The 13312-nt window shown below is 41.0% G+C and overlaps 1 long non-coding RNA gene across 1 annotated transcript in view; it reads left to right on the top strand.

Moving 5' to 3' along the window:
• Window positions 1-6072, top strand: part of LOC129151710 (uncharacterized) — a 55411-nt gene extending 49339 nt beyond the window's left edge. The window contains exons 2-3 of the long non-coding RNA XR_008558379.1: window positions 1465-1592; window positions 5762-6072. This is a non-coding gene — a long non-coding RNA (uncharacterized LOC129151710). The remainder of the gene's footprint in view (window positions 1-1464; window positions 1593-5761) is intronic.
• The last annotated feature ends 7240 nt before the right edge of the window (window positions 6073-13312 follow it).

Below are 13312 nucleotides of genomic sequence, written 5' to 3'. Positions count from 1 at the left end.
CAGGAAATTTATATGCATATATACATAGCCCAAGGACACAGACAATAGTGTGGGAAAGGCCTGGGAGGGGCGGGTGTGGGGTGGAAGCGGTCAACAGGAAAAAAAAAAGATAAAGATATCTTTCAACAATAAACATCAATTTAAAAAGTAAAACAAAATAGAGGGAAAGACATTGTCTTTTATACAAATAAAAGAAAAACGAAAGAGAAAAAAAGAGGAAGGAAGGAAGGAAGGAAGGAAGGAAGGAAGGAAGGAAGGAAGGAAGGAAGGAAAGAAGGAAGGAGAGAGAGAGAAAGAAAGGAAGGAAGGAAGGAAGGAAGGAAGGAAGGAAGGAAGGAAGGAAGGAAGGAAGAAAGAAAGAAAGAAAGAAAGAAAGAAAGAAAGAAAGAAAGAAAGAAAGAAAGAAAGAAAGAAAGAAAGACAGTTCCTTTGAGGAAAGCTTCAGAGCTTTTGTCCTTAGGAATAGCTTCTCCCTTGCACAACACTCAGAGATACTGCCTGGGGCATGAGTAACACTCTGCTTTAGGAACAGGGCTCTGGCAGTGATGTAGCCTCTGGTACTTCAGTTTGTCTCCTATGACACGGGACCTCCACCCTATGGGGAGAAGTGACCTCCTGTGCCTGGGGCAGAGCTTCTGCCCAGAGTGGGGACTGGGTGGAGAAAGGGAGCCACACATCTTTTTTTCTCCTTAAATGCTTGGTCTCCAGGGACTAACTTACAAAAAGAAAAGCTAGTTTACCATTAAACATTAAATAGAGGAAAGACAACAAAGAAAATCCTCTTTTAATCACATTGCATGCTCCAGACATCTTCCACTGGGAGAACAGCTACATTTAAACCACAGACAAGGAAACAAGGGATTTATCCATTTTTCCCCACAGTAAGCGTCTACTCTACACCGGGCACTGCGCATGGCTCTGGGGCTACAGTAAGGAAAGAGCCTTGCTCTCTGCAAGCAGCGCACACTGTCTCTGAGGAAACATGGAGCATCCTCCAGTATCAGGCAGAATAAAACCAACAGCAAGTAGAAAGCACATGCAAAATACTATGGGCATCCTGAAGTAATGGTGATGGTGATGATGATGATGCTAGGGGTAATGATAAAATATTCATAATATGATATATGAGATGGAAGGCAGGTCAGGCCAAGGAGATGGCACAAGATATAAAGAACCACTTAAGCAAAACGAAAGGGGCAACAGTGTTAAAATGGAGGAAGGGTAGTAAACATTACATCTAGTTTTTAAAACGTTTGGAATGCTACCACAGGACTAGCAGCCCTCGACAAGCATAGCATTGGGAGATGAAGTAAAGGAATGGATTCCCCGGCCTGGGTCTCACTCTGCTTCTACTGGGCTGCATTAATTAATATTTGCTTTTTATTCATGCTGCAGGCCATTTTATTTTTATTTGTGATCCTTTTTTTCCTGTTTCACAATTCCTTTTCTTTCCCCCTTAAACAGAAGAGAAATGCAATCACAGCTGAACAATAGGCTGGATATGAAGCAAAAGCTTGAAATGTGAACGAGGAGGAAAATCTATCTTGTCAGCACATCGGCAAAACCGAATAAAAGTGGCCAGAGAGTGACAGGTAGAAAACCTGGAGGGTAAATGAAAGACATAAAACATCAGCTCCAGGAACAGGAGACGTAAACTAATCTTTTGTGAATGCCTACTTCGGGCCAGTACTTTTCCTACATTGTCTCTCAAAACTCTACCAACAAGGAGCTATTAGTATTCCTGTTCTACAAATGAGAAAACTGATACTCATGCATGTGAAATGCATGCCTGAAATCCCTGCAGTTAACAATGTCAGAGACAGATTCCACTTTTGAAACTTGGTCTGTCTGACTCCCAAGTCTATGTTCTTTCCATGATGTACCTGCTCCATGAGAACTAAGAGTCATTCGGAGTCTTACAGAATCAATTTCTCTCCCCTCCTCCCTCTTTCTTCCCTCCCTCACGTCCCCTATGTAGACGTCATATAATATGATATATTTAATATTGAAAGTTTTAATTACTCAAAACCCTGGATAAATACTGACATCTGTCTAGCTTTGTGATCCAGGAGCAAGTTTTCATGGGTAAGTACTTGAAAAACAGAGTTTGTAAGACTGGCTCTTTTTACCACGCTGTGTTGGTTTATTAAATGAAAAGTATAAAAATAGTAAGAATTACTCAAATCATCAAATACTTTTAGTACCTTTAATATTTTAAAATATTATCTTTAAGTTAAAAGGGTTAATCTTTAAAAAAACTGAAAAGGCGGATAACCAGATCAAAGCAGAGAAGTACAGAATTTCCTGATGGAGAGCAAGCCTGCCTCTGGCCATCTTCTAACCACTGCCTTCAGAGGTGTTCGTCTTCCTGCAGATTCCAGTGATTAGCCCAAGTGTTATTTTGGGAAGATGCAGAAACCTGAGACTTTATCTAAATAGAAAGCTTTGTCCAGCGTGTGAGTTGTTACCACTGTTTGATTTAAAGTTTCGCTCAAAAGCATTTAGAATTGGCTTAACTCTGTAACAGAAAACAAAAGAAGCAAGAGTGTGATGCTATTGATTAAACCATACAAATAGAAATGACAGATTCTCATGCCCTTTTTCTGCTACTAATCATGTCAATGTCAGTATAGTGCTGCATAAATTTCAAAGCAGCTACATGTATTTATTTTTGCCTTGGATTTGGTCAATATTCCTGTGGAGTACACTGTAGGAAGGAGAATCAGAATTTATGTAAGAAAACTTGAAGCCTGGGGATATTAAGCAGCATTCCTACAGTTTCAGAATTCAGGAAGAGTTAGTGAGGACTAGACTTGTCACCCTGACTCCTGGCCTAGTGTTGGTTCTCCTGCCCTAGCACCTCCTGAGACAAGGAAAGGCTGCAGCTTCCACATCCCTCTTGGTGATTCTATAACAACAGAGAACGGTGGACCCTGAGAGTCAGACTTCTTAAAAAGTGCCAGGGGATTCTCAGATCAGAACTGTTGGAAAACTATCTAGTTGGTAAAAATCTCAGCTGAAAGAAATATATTGCAGAATAGTTTTCTTTGGAAATTCAGGCTTATTAGTAATTGCAGTTAAAATTTAATGTTTTAGAGATAGTTTAAATAATTGAATCAAAAGATGAATGACTTGAGCTCATGGTTCCAGGGCAAATAATAGAATATGTTGTTTATGAATAGTTTTTAAAAAACAATACAGCCCTAACCGGAGCATTGGCCTGCGGACTGAAGGGTCCCAGGTTCGATTCCAGTCAAGGGCATGTACCTTGGTTGCAGACACATCCCCAGTAGGAGGTGTGCAGGAGGCAGCTGATTGATGTTTCTCTCTCATTGATGTTTCTAACTCTCTATCCCTCTCCCTTCCTCTCTGCAAAAAATCAATAAAATATATTTTAAAAAACAAAAAAAAAAACAATACAGTGTGATAACAATTGCAATAAATGAATAAACAAATCTAGAGAAAAGTATTGTTTTAGGTGAATTAATGATCTTATTTGCCAAGGCATTAGGGGTGCGTTTATTTGATTAAAAATACAGTTACTTTTAGTTTAAAAACCACCAACCAAGAGGAAAGAAGTAAGAATGATAGCCACAGAGCTCTATACTCTCCTAGAACTATCTTTCAGAAACTTAGTTTCCAAATCAGCACCTCTTGACTGGATGCTATTGTTGACTGCTCCGATGTTTATTTGGTAATGATGAAAACAAAGGAGTCCTGAGTTGTGGACAATGGCCTTCCACAATTCATTTATTCATTCATTCAGCAAATATTTGCTCAGATATGACCACGTAAGTAGGCACTGTGCTCGGAGCTTGTTTTACAAGGTGATGAAAACTCAGGCACTTCATTCCCAGGGTTTATTATCTAATGGGGGTTATAGAAAAGTAAAGTGGTAATGGGAAGTAAAGGGGCTATGAGGACACAGGAAGGGAATCCACTCAAATCTGGGGGCCAGATTTCAAAGCACCATCTTAGCTGAGAACCAGAGATGAATGGGAGTGGGTTCAGGTGAAGAATGGGGGAAGGATGTTCCAGGCAGAGGAGCTCTTCATGCAACATCCTGTAAGTGAAACAGCCTGGATCGCTCATGGTCTTGAAAGAACATCAGTCTAGTTGCAAGGCAGGTTGTCAGGGAGAGAGTGGAGTGAAATGAGACTTAAATCAATGCCCGATCATAAGAATTCTGGACATTGAAGGACTATAAGCAGGTGAGAGAGCTATGACCAGGTTTGTGTATGAGACATGCCACACTGGCTACTATATGAAGAAGGACTGAAGGAGGAAAAACGTCTAGATTTTCATTAGGAAGCTTTTTTTTTTTTTTTAATAATTCAGGCAAGATACGGATTCATATAGTAGTAGTGGGGATGGACAGAAGTAGATGAATTCAAGAGAAACAACAGGACTTGGTGAGTGATTATACATAGGAGTATTGGGGGGAGGATTGTAGGAAAGGGGGGAATAATGTTGAAGTTTCTGGCCTGAGAAATTGAGTCGATGATTCTTTCATTTCCAATTCCTTGAAGAGGGAGCATAGAGCACAAGCATGTTTTAGGAGAGTGATGGTGATTTGGGGAAATGTGTGGCTCCTGTTCTCTCCCTGTGGGTTTTTTCCCCCCTAGCCCTGGGAGAGACAGGCTGGGCTCTCCCCACTGCGGCAAACTTCATCTGGCCTTCTCACTTCTCAGTGGAGAAGTCAGGCATGTCTCATTCATTCTCTTAGAGCAGGGGTGGGGAATGTTGGCCCCAAGGGCCGTATAAGACCCTCGAAATCATTTCGTCTGGCCCTGCCAAGGCATTAGGGGTGCGTTAATTAAATATCTGACCAAATACAGCAGGCTAATTTTTAAGCACAACAATGGAGTGCTTGACAAGTAACTCTGAAAAAACTGCCCCGATTTACAGTGTTTGCCGATTTCCCCCACAGTCTGGTTTCAAGCCACCAATGTGATACCCGTAACGTGGGGTGAGGAAGGGATTGCAGAAACATGCCCTTATAGTTCGTTCATCCAGATCCAACAAAGGTCAATGACCCCGAAAGCAGGGGTATTAGTAAATAGTTACAAGTGAGTACTTTTACAAACAGAATTTATTTCATTGAAATTTTATATATATATTTAAAAAAATGTTTAACGATGGTTGTATTTAACAACTGGTCTGCAAAGGTCCTGGAAATTTAATAATTGGCGTTCACTGTCCACATGGCCCTGACATTAACATACTCTTCACGGGCCTTTCCTCCCATCCCGGTCTCACTTCCTTACTTTCTCGCCATGCTTTCGGACATCACCTTCCAAATAAATCACTTGCATCTAAATCTTGGCTTCTGGGTCTACTTGGGGTGAATGCAAACTCAACAGAGACCAGGAAATCCTTAGCACATACCAGAATTTTAGATTTTTCTCTATGAAAATGATCTCAGAAGGAAGGTGGGGGTGGGTGTGAAGAGAGTACCCGAAGAACTTATATATGTATAACCCACAGACACAGGCAATAGTGTGGTGAAGGCCTAGGGTGGGGGGTGGGTACAGGCTAGAAAGGGGCCAATGGGAAAGAAAGGAAACATCTGTAATACTTTCAACAACAAAGATAACTTTTAAAAAAATTACCTGGGGGGCAGCTATTCTATGGTGTCAATAGAAATGATAATGGCTAGTATTTAGAGTGAGTACTTTTGTGCTAAGCACTGAGCCAAAATGCTTACATAGATTTGGTCCTCAGACAACCATATGAGATAAGAGCTATCATTATTTTACAGGTGAGGAAACTGAGATTTAGTCATGAAGCCATGTGTCCAGCGCCATGAAGTGAACAAGGGGCAGAACAGGTCTATATCCAGGCAGGTGTACTGCAGATCTGCGTCTCAGGCACAGGGGCAAGAGTAGCATCCACTCAAGAAATTCAAGGAGTCTGATTGGAGCCTGGGATTGGAGAGGAGGCAAACCCACAGGCTTGGCAGTTGGGCAACTGAGTGGCCAAGTCCGCAGAGAGTAAAGGTGTAGCAGCGTGGGTTTGGCTGTCCTGGCCTGCGGTGGAGTTGGAAAGCAACACTCTTCCTGGGGAGTCTGATGTTAATGTATAAATAAATAATCCAAATGTACATTGCAGCCCCCCAGTGCCCTCCTCTTTCTCCTGGTTTGGGATGTAGAAAAGCATCTACAAACACACTCCTGCTGGAACTTGCTTTCTGGTGTCTTCTCTAAAAAGGCACTTAGGAAAAAACCAGCAGCCCGTGGCCTCTTTTGGAGCCCGCCTCTCTGGTTTGTCATCTGCGAAGGACAGGAATATTCCATGTGGGGGGGAAGGAGGGAGGGAGATTTAGTCTTTGGTTGCTCAGGTTATATATTGAGTGACTGAGGTTCAGAAAGGGGCTCAGAACTCTGCACATCAGCGTTGACATAAACTGAACGGCAGCCACAGGGGAGGAGTGTGACAGGTGCATGTAAGGAGCGTGTCCTGAAGAGGGACCACTGTGCTTCCCCCCACACCTCCTCCTGGCTCTTCGGTTACTGCCATTATAATTAATGTTAATTATTATGCCTGTTAATTATAACGCCAATTTCAGTTTGTGACTTAAGTAAAAGCACAACGATAAAACTACACACATTAAAGCAGGCAGAAGAATTTTTAATTTGCTAATGGAGCAAGCTTCCTCTTCTTTAAGGTTCCAGGTCTCTGCTACGGTTGCTATTACAGCAGGAAACAGGCAAAGGAATGAATAAAAACCTCGCATGTTCCCTTTTCTCTTTGGAAATCTTTATACTAAGAAGTAGAGAGCAACATTTTAGATACGGTTGAGGGATTAGGTCACACAACGAATCCTTTGGGGGCTCTTTTTGTGTGAATTCAGTATCAAAACCTAAGGCAGACAGCAATATTATGATCTGAATACAAAAGAGTTTGTGGCAGCTAGAGTTCAGCCCAGGTGTCCCGAATGTATGAATGATATGTCTGAAGTTGCTGCCTCTCAGGAGTCTCTGAATATTAACTCTCGAGCCAAGAGTTTCCCAGAGAACTAAATGACCTTTGCTTATTCGAGAAGGAAATGCTAATCATTGAACTGGACTGAATTGAATTAAATATTAAGTCTAACTGGTTACAAGTAGAGTAAATAACTATATTACAAAGTTTTTCAAAAATTCATGTATAATTTCACAACTTTTTCTGTAGTGGACTCAGATAACCTTTAAAAAGTATGGTATGACGACACCTACATTCCCCAGAAGAAAATGGTTTTATTTCCCTATTTCTGTCTAATCGGTAAAGCACTCTAAGAAAAAGAGGGGGGGAATTATGTGCCTAGATTCATGGAGGATAAATTTAAATGGATTTACATATACTTTGTTGTTTCTTTCTCTTTTTGTTGTTCTTTTTTGTTTGTTCTTTTATGTTGTTTCATTATCATCTTCTCCGTTCAAACATTTTTAGTTAAGGAACAGACTGTATCATGCTCAGCCAGGGCTGGGAGTAGGTGGCATGAGTGAGGTGCCCAAGGTGCCACATTTAAGGAGGTGTTTACTCTCAGCATCACTCAGGGACCCACCTCACTCCAGTATCCACCTCACACCAGAAAGTAGGGGCTTTTGCCCTGGCCTCTGACCACTAGCACACCGTACTGCATTTCATTCATTCATCAATCCACTCCATCAATATTTATTGAGCATCTGATATGTACCAGGTACTACTATAGGTGTTCCATGAACAAAAGTCACAAAATTCCCTGCCCTCACATTCCAGTAAGGGAGGAAAACAAACGTAATGGGATAAGTATCTGACTAAATAAAGAGAGAAGGGAGAAAGGAAACTGGGAGTGCCAGAAAGAGCTCCAGGTTTAGATGGAGGTGTCTAGATCTATGGGGACCAGAATTATGGGGATCCGTAAGAAAAAGACGTCTGAGCAATTGCCGGGGAAACGCGGCGAGGCCCAGGTGGATATTTGGTGGGGAAGTGTTCCAGGCGTCAGGAACAGTCAGTGAAAGGCCCTAAGACAGAAATGTGCCTGAAATGTTTAAAAAGCAGTGAAAAGGGAAGGAATGCGGTCAGAGAGATCAGAGGACACAGGTGGAACTTGCTGTGTGCACAGGGTGCCCCTCCCCCCACAATGTATGTGCACTTTAACAGCTGATACCTCAGTTTTGAAAATGAAATGTATGTTAATAAACACTGCCTTTATAATTATTGAAAGTGTGTGTATACATTTTTGGGACACGCTATACATTGTAAGGACTGTAGAATAAATTCTGAAAGATATGAGGGCCCACTATGCAATTATGAGCAGAAATTTTGAGATAATCCATTCTAAGTTGAGCAGGACCATTCTGGCTGCTTTGTTGATAATGACTATATATAGGAAGGGGCAAATGTGAAAGCAGGGAGACCAGTTAGGAGGCTATAGTGATAGTATAAGCCAAAGATGATAGCAGATTGGACTACCCCAGTGAATAGAAGCAGTTGAATTTTTGATACATTTTAAAGGGAGAGCCATCAGAATTTTCTGATGGATTGGATATAGGGTAAGATAGAGGGGACTCAAAGGTAACTTTCAGATATTCTGAGCAACTAGAAGGTTTCCATTTTCTGAGATGGAAAAGAATATGAGTATAGCAATTTCATGGGTGAAAACCTGAATTCTGATTTTGGACAAATTTGAGATGTGTATGAAGACTTGAAGCTCTTGAGAAGGTTGATAAGTATATGAGGGTAGAGATGGGGGAGAATCCATGTTGAAGATAAATATTTTGGAATCATCAGCATAGAGAGGTTATCTGAAATTATGAAACTGGATGAGATTACCAAAATGTAGAGGAGGCATCCAAGGACTGAGTCCCAGAGCATTCCAATGGCAAGCGATGGGGAAGAAAGAGGAACCACACAAAAACCAAAGGAATTTGTTACCAAGGCGCCAAGTAAGAGAGAGTTTCCTGGAGGACTGATCATATGTCAAGTGCTGCTCATGGTCAAATTCGAGGAGGGATGAGAGTTCAGTAGTAAATTAAACAATGTGGAGACCATCAGTGAATTTTGGTAAGAGCAGTTTGAGTGGAGTCAGGTGAGAGGTCAAAGTCTAATTGGAGTGGGATTAAGAAAGTAGTGAAAAAATGGGAATCAGCAAAAGAAGACAAGATTTTAAAGGTGTTTTGATGTAGAGGAAAGCTAGAGTAAAAGTACAATAGCTTTTAGCAGAAACAGAGAAAAAAAACTATTTTAAAATAAGATTTGAGAAGTGAAAGATGGCAAAAATAATAGTGTGTTTCTATGCTCATGGAAACTGGCCCTTATCAATATGGTTACTCTGCTGTGGCACTCTGCTGTTACCATCTTGTTTCATCAGGAATATCTTTACACACACACCAAGGTGTTTAATGCTTTTTATGGAATAAATTTTTTTGGAATTATTTTAACAATAAAACAACCCGGTAGATGATAAAATGCAAGTTCAAAAGGTAAAAAGTAATTCCCTAGTCTGGGAAAGTTGGGTGAATATAGGTCAACACTCGAAGAATTCTAAAGAACGTGGAGGAGATAAAAATATCAGCCAATAAAACAATAATTGTATGTTAATCAAAAGTAATAAATTGCTATGTTAGAAATTCGTCACCACAGGGACTATGCCATAATAATTCCTGATTCGGTTATAGCTTCAATATCCAGGAAATATATTTGCTAGTGTCTTAAAAAGTAATCATGTTTTTCAAAAGCATCTTCCTAAAACAGGAGTGAAATTTCTGGAATCGAGCCAACCTAGCAGGCATGAACTCACAACGACCACAATTGCATCCATGACAAATCACATTAGTTCACTGTTCTAAATCAAATTTTTAATCGTGTTAGAGCGGTGAGGACTTCAATCCCAGTCATTGCTGAGGCTCCCAATTCCATCAGGGGTAGGCTAAAGTCCTGTGGGGGCTCACACAATCCAGATCTTTCAGGGAGACCCCACGAGCTTCAGATCCACGGTCATGGACCAGTCCCTTGAGAATGGGTGCTCAAAAGCATCTTTGAGGTTAGAAGCTCATTACTAACACGCCTTCCTGCTTAAATGCAATAAATTGTCTGCTTTACTAAGGCCCGTCCTCTATTCTAGATAGAGAAATGACAGGGTAGGAGGAAGAGCTGTGCGTCCCTGAAAAAAACACACTGTTTTTCAAATTGAAAACTTCTGTCTCTACCCGAACTAACCCTCCTGTCCATCTCCCTTGTATCAGTCAGCTCATGCAAGTCATACTGCAGTAACAAACACACTCTCAGGGGCTCGCAGCACAAAGGTTTATTTCTTGCCCAGGTTTCATGTTGGTTGCAAGCTGGAGATGGCTCTAACTCCTATCTTGTTCATCAGTGCACCCAGGGTGTCGGAGCTGCCTCGTGGCAGACGGAAAAGAACACCACACCATGAAAAGACCTTTCCAGTCTTTGTTTGGAAATTGCATATATCTTTTCTGCTCACCATGTATCATCCAAAACACATCACAGGGCCAGAGCCAAATGGGTGGGTAGGAAAGTAAACCATTCACTGGGAGAAACATCCAAGAATCGGGAACAATAACACAACCTACATACTCCCGCTCTGGGGACATTTTACAGAAACCAAATGTCAAGTCTCAAGGTGAAGTAACAATGAGAAAATAAACCCAGTTAGCATTTTCTTGCTTTGCTACCTCAGTTTGCTATGTTAGCAAGTGCTCTCAGGTAACATAGATGCTAGAGGAAATCTAGGAGAGCGGGGTCTAACGATTCTGTACTATAACCAATTAGGCTCTGATCAAGCACTTAACACATATCAACTCATCTGAACCTTAGAAGAATTCCATGAGATAGATACTATTTTTCTCCCCCTCCCCAGTTTTATAAAGGAAGTGAGGCATAGCGATAAAGTCACTTGTTAAGGAAAAACAAGCAACACATTGTGGGTGCAGGATTTTAGCTCTAGGAGCAAGCTCTTAACTGCAGTATTATTAAGAATTAGATGCAGTGAAAATTCTTAGATGGTTCTAGAGAATCAGTGGCAATCATCCTACTTTATTTTATATGATATCCTTCCATACATGTCTGAAGAGGGGATTTTTTTCCCCTTTGTGTTTCCTTTGAAACAAAGTCTTGCTGTGCCATTTTAGATTAAAGTCTAATTAAGGGAATAAAATACTCGTGCTATTGATCTTTCAGTAGGCAAGTTACAGCTGTAATCACTCACTCTGAGAAGCCAGTTATCTTTCTAGATGCTCAGCTGAGACCTTTCACTCACTTACAGGGATTCCTGAGTCCACAATCCAGGCCCTGACATGTCTTGCTGTGTGCCAAGAATTACACACAAACTGTTAAGACTGTGCAAGCTGATCCCACAGCAGAAACTTCTGCCAGTTGCCCACTTCCTTCCTTTTGTCTTCCCTTCTCTTCCCTACACCTGATATGAGGAACTGGGGTGACCTGCTGATCTAAGAAAGTATATAAAAACAATAACCCAGCATGCATTGTTCCTAGGACCCTTCCTCTCTCTCTCTGTCACCTGTCACCTGTGGTTGTGATGTACTGGGGCGGGGGGGCACATTTTTCGGGATGCAATGCCACACTGCATTTCTGTGTTTTCCTCCTTGCTTCATACATATGCAAATACACAAATTCCAACATAAACACACAAAGACATGTATGCACACAGGCATGCAAACGCATCCTCCTGATCTTTTGTTTTCCAGAAGCTTCACTTTCTGAGAGTTAAATGCCAAGGAGCATCTGAAACATAGAGGGATGGGTGCCAATCCACACACCCCATTTCTTCCTCTCTAGTTTAAAATTTGAATACTGAATTAAAATCGGCCAGTTGTAATTTCTTTAGAAACCACTTAGTGTAACCAGAAAACAGAAATGTGCTTTCTTCATTCCTCTCCACAACTCATAGCATGTTCTTCACAGAAAACATCAGGGTTTTCCCTTGCTATTAAACACCCCATTTTCTATCATCAGGAAATTCAATATTCTGTAATTAAAAATATCCTAAAACAAAAGGATTTTTAAGAAATGTTTCTGCCCTAGCCGGTTTGGTTCAGTGGATAGAGTGTTGGCCTATGGACTGAAGGGTCCCAGGTTCGATTCCAGTCAAGGGCAAGTACCTCGGTTGCAGGCTCCTCCCTGGCCTGGGCCCTGGTCGGGGCTCGTGCAGGAGGCAACCAATTGATATTCCTGTCTTTCCCTCTCTCTTCCACTCTCTCTAAAAAATCAATGAAAAATATCCTTGGGTGAGGATTTTTTTAAAAAAGTTTTCAGCCCAAATGCATCAAGGGCTTAAATGTGAATGCCAAAACTTTAAAACTTTTAGGAAGAAATACCAAAGTATATCTCCATGACCTTGGAGGTAAGGAATGATTTCTTAAGAAATAAAAAGTACAAGCTATCAGGGAAAAGTTTGATTAATTTGATTCAATAAAATTAAAAATTTTGCTCACCAAATGATACCATTAAAGAAGGTGAAAAGATAAACCAAAACTGGGAGACGTATTTCCAATACCCAGGAATTACGTAAAGGAAGACAGTGAGAGCTTACCTTGTGGAGTTCATCACCGGAGCCTGTGGTGGCGACATGAACCGGAGGTCACAGGATGAGAAGGAGGTGGAGGGAGGAAGGGCGTTTTAGCAGAGGAAGCACTAAGTGCAAAGGCTGTGAGGTGGAGAAGAGCGGAGTGGCTGGAAAACAGAGAAGAAAGGCAGGGGAGATGGGCTGGGATGGCAGAACAAGCAAATAAAGGGTTTCACTGAGCACACCTGGGGCTCAGAATACCTGAGGAGGAGACCATGGCACCTGTGGAATCTAGTAGAGAAACTGCCACAGATTCTCAGAGAGGCAGCCGTGGGGTTAAGGGCGTGAACTCTGTAGATAGTACCTGGCTTCCTATCCTAGCTCTGCTCCTTATAAACTCTTTGAAGTTGGGCCAATTGTTTAGGCTGTCTGTGCCTCAGTCTCCAAAACTGTGAAATGGGCAATGGTGACCATAATGCATTCTTAAACTTTTCTACTCCTTGTAACCTGGGCAATCTGGTGAGACATATGGATCCCTACTTAGAAAAAAATTATTTTATTTTTAAGAGAAAAAATTTTTTTCAGACCCTTGGTAATAATATTTTATTTATTTTTATTAGAAAAATGTTTTAAGTGCATAAAATAAATTAGGATTTCAAAAACACTAAATATATCAAAATATAGTTATCAAAATATTTAAACAGATTTTATATGCTAAATGTCTTTACTTATTAGTTAACAAGAGTTATCATAATTCTGAAGTTGTGATATTCAAGATATTCTACAATAATTGTAATGTGATAC

Source organism: Eptesicus fuscus, chromosome 15 (genome assembly GCF_027574615.1).
Source record: "Eptesicus fuscus isolate TK198812 chromosome 15, DD_ASM_mEF_20220401, whole genome shotgun sequence".
Taxonomy (NCBI): domain Eukaryota; kingdom Metazoa; phylum Chordata; class Mammalia; order Chiroptera; family Vespertilionidae; genus Eptesicus; species Eptesicus fuscus.
The sequence above is the reverse complement of the archived record's forward strand: the minus strand, read 5'-3'. Positions and strand labels throughout refer to the sequence as shown.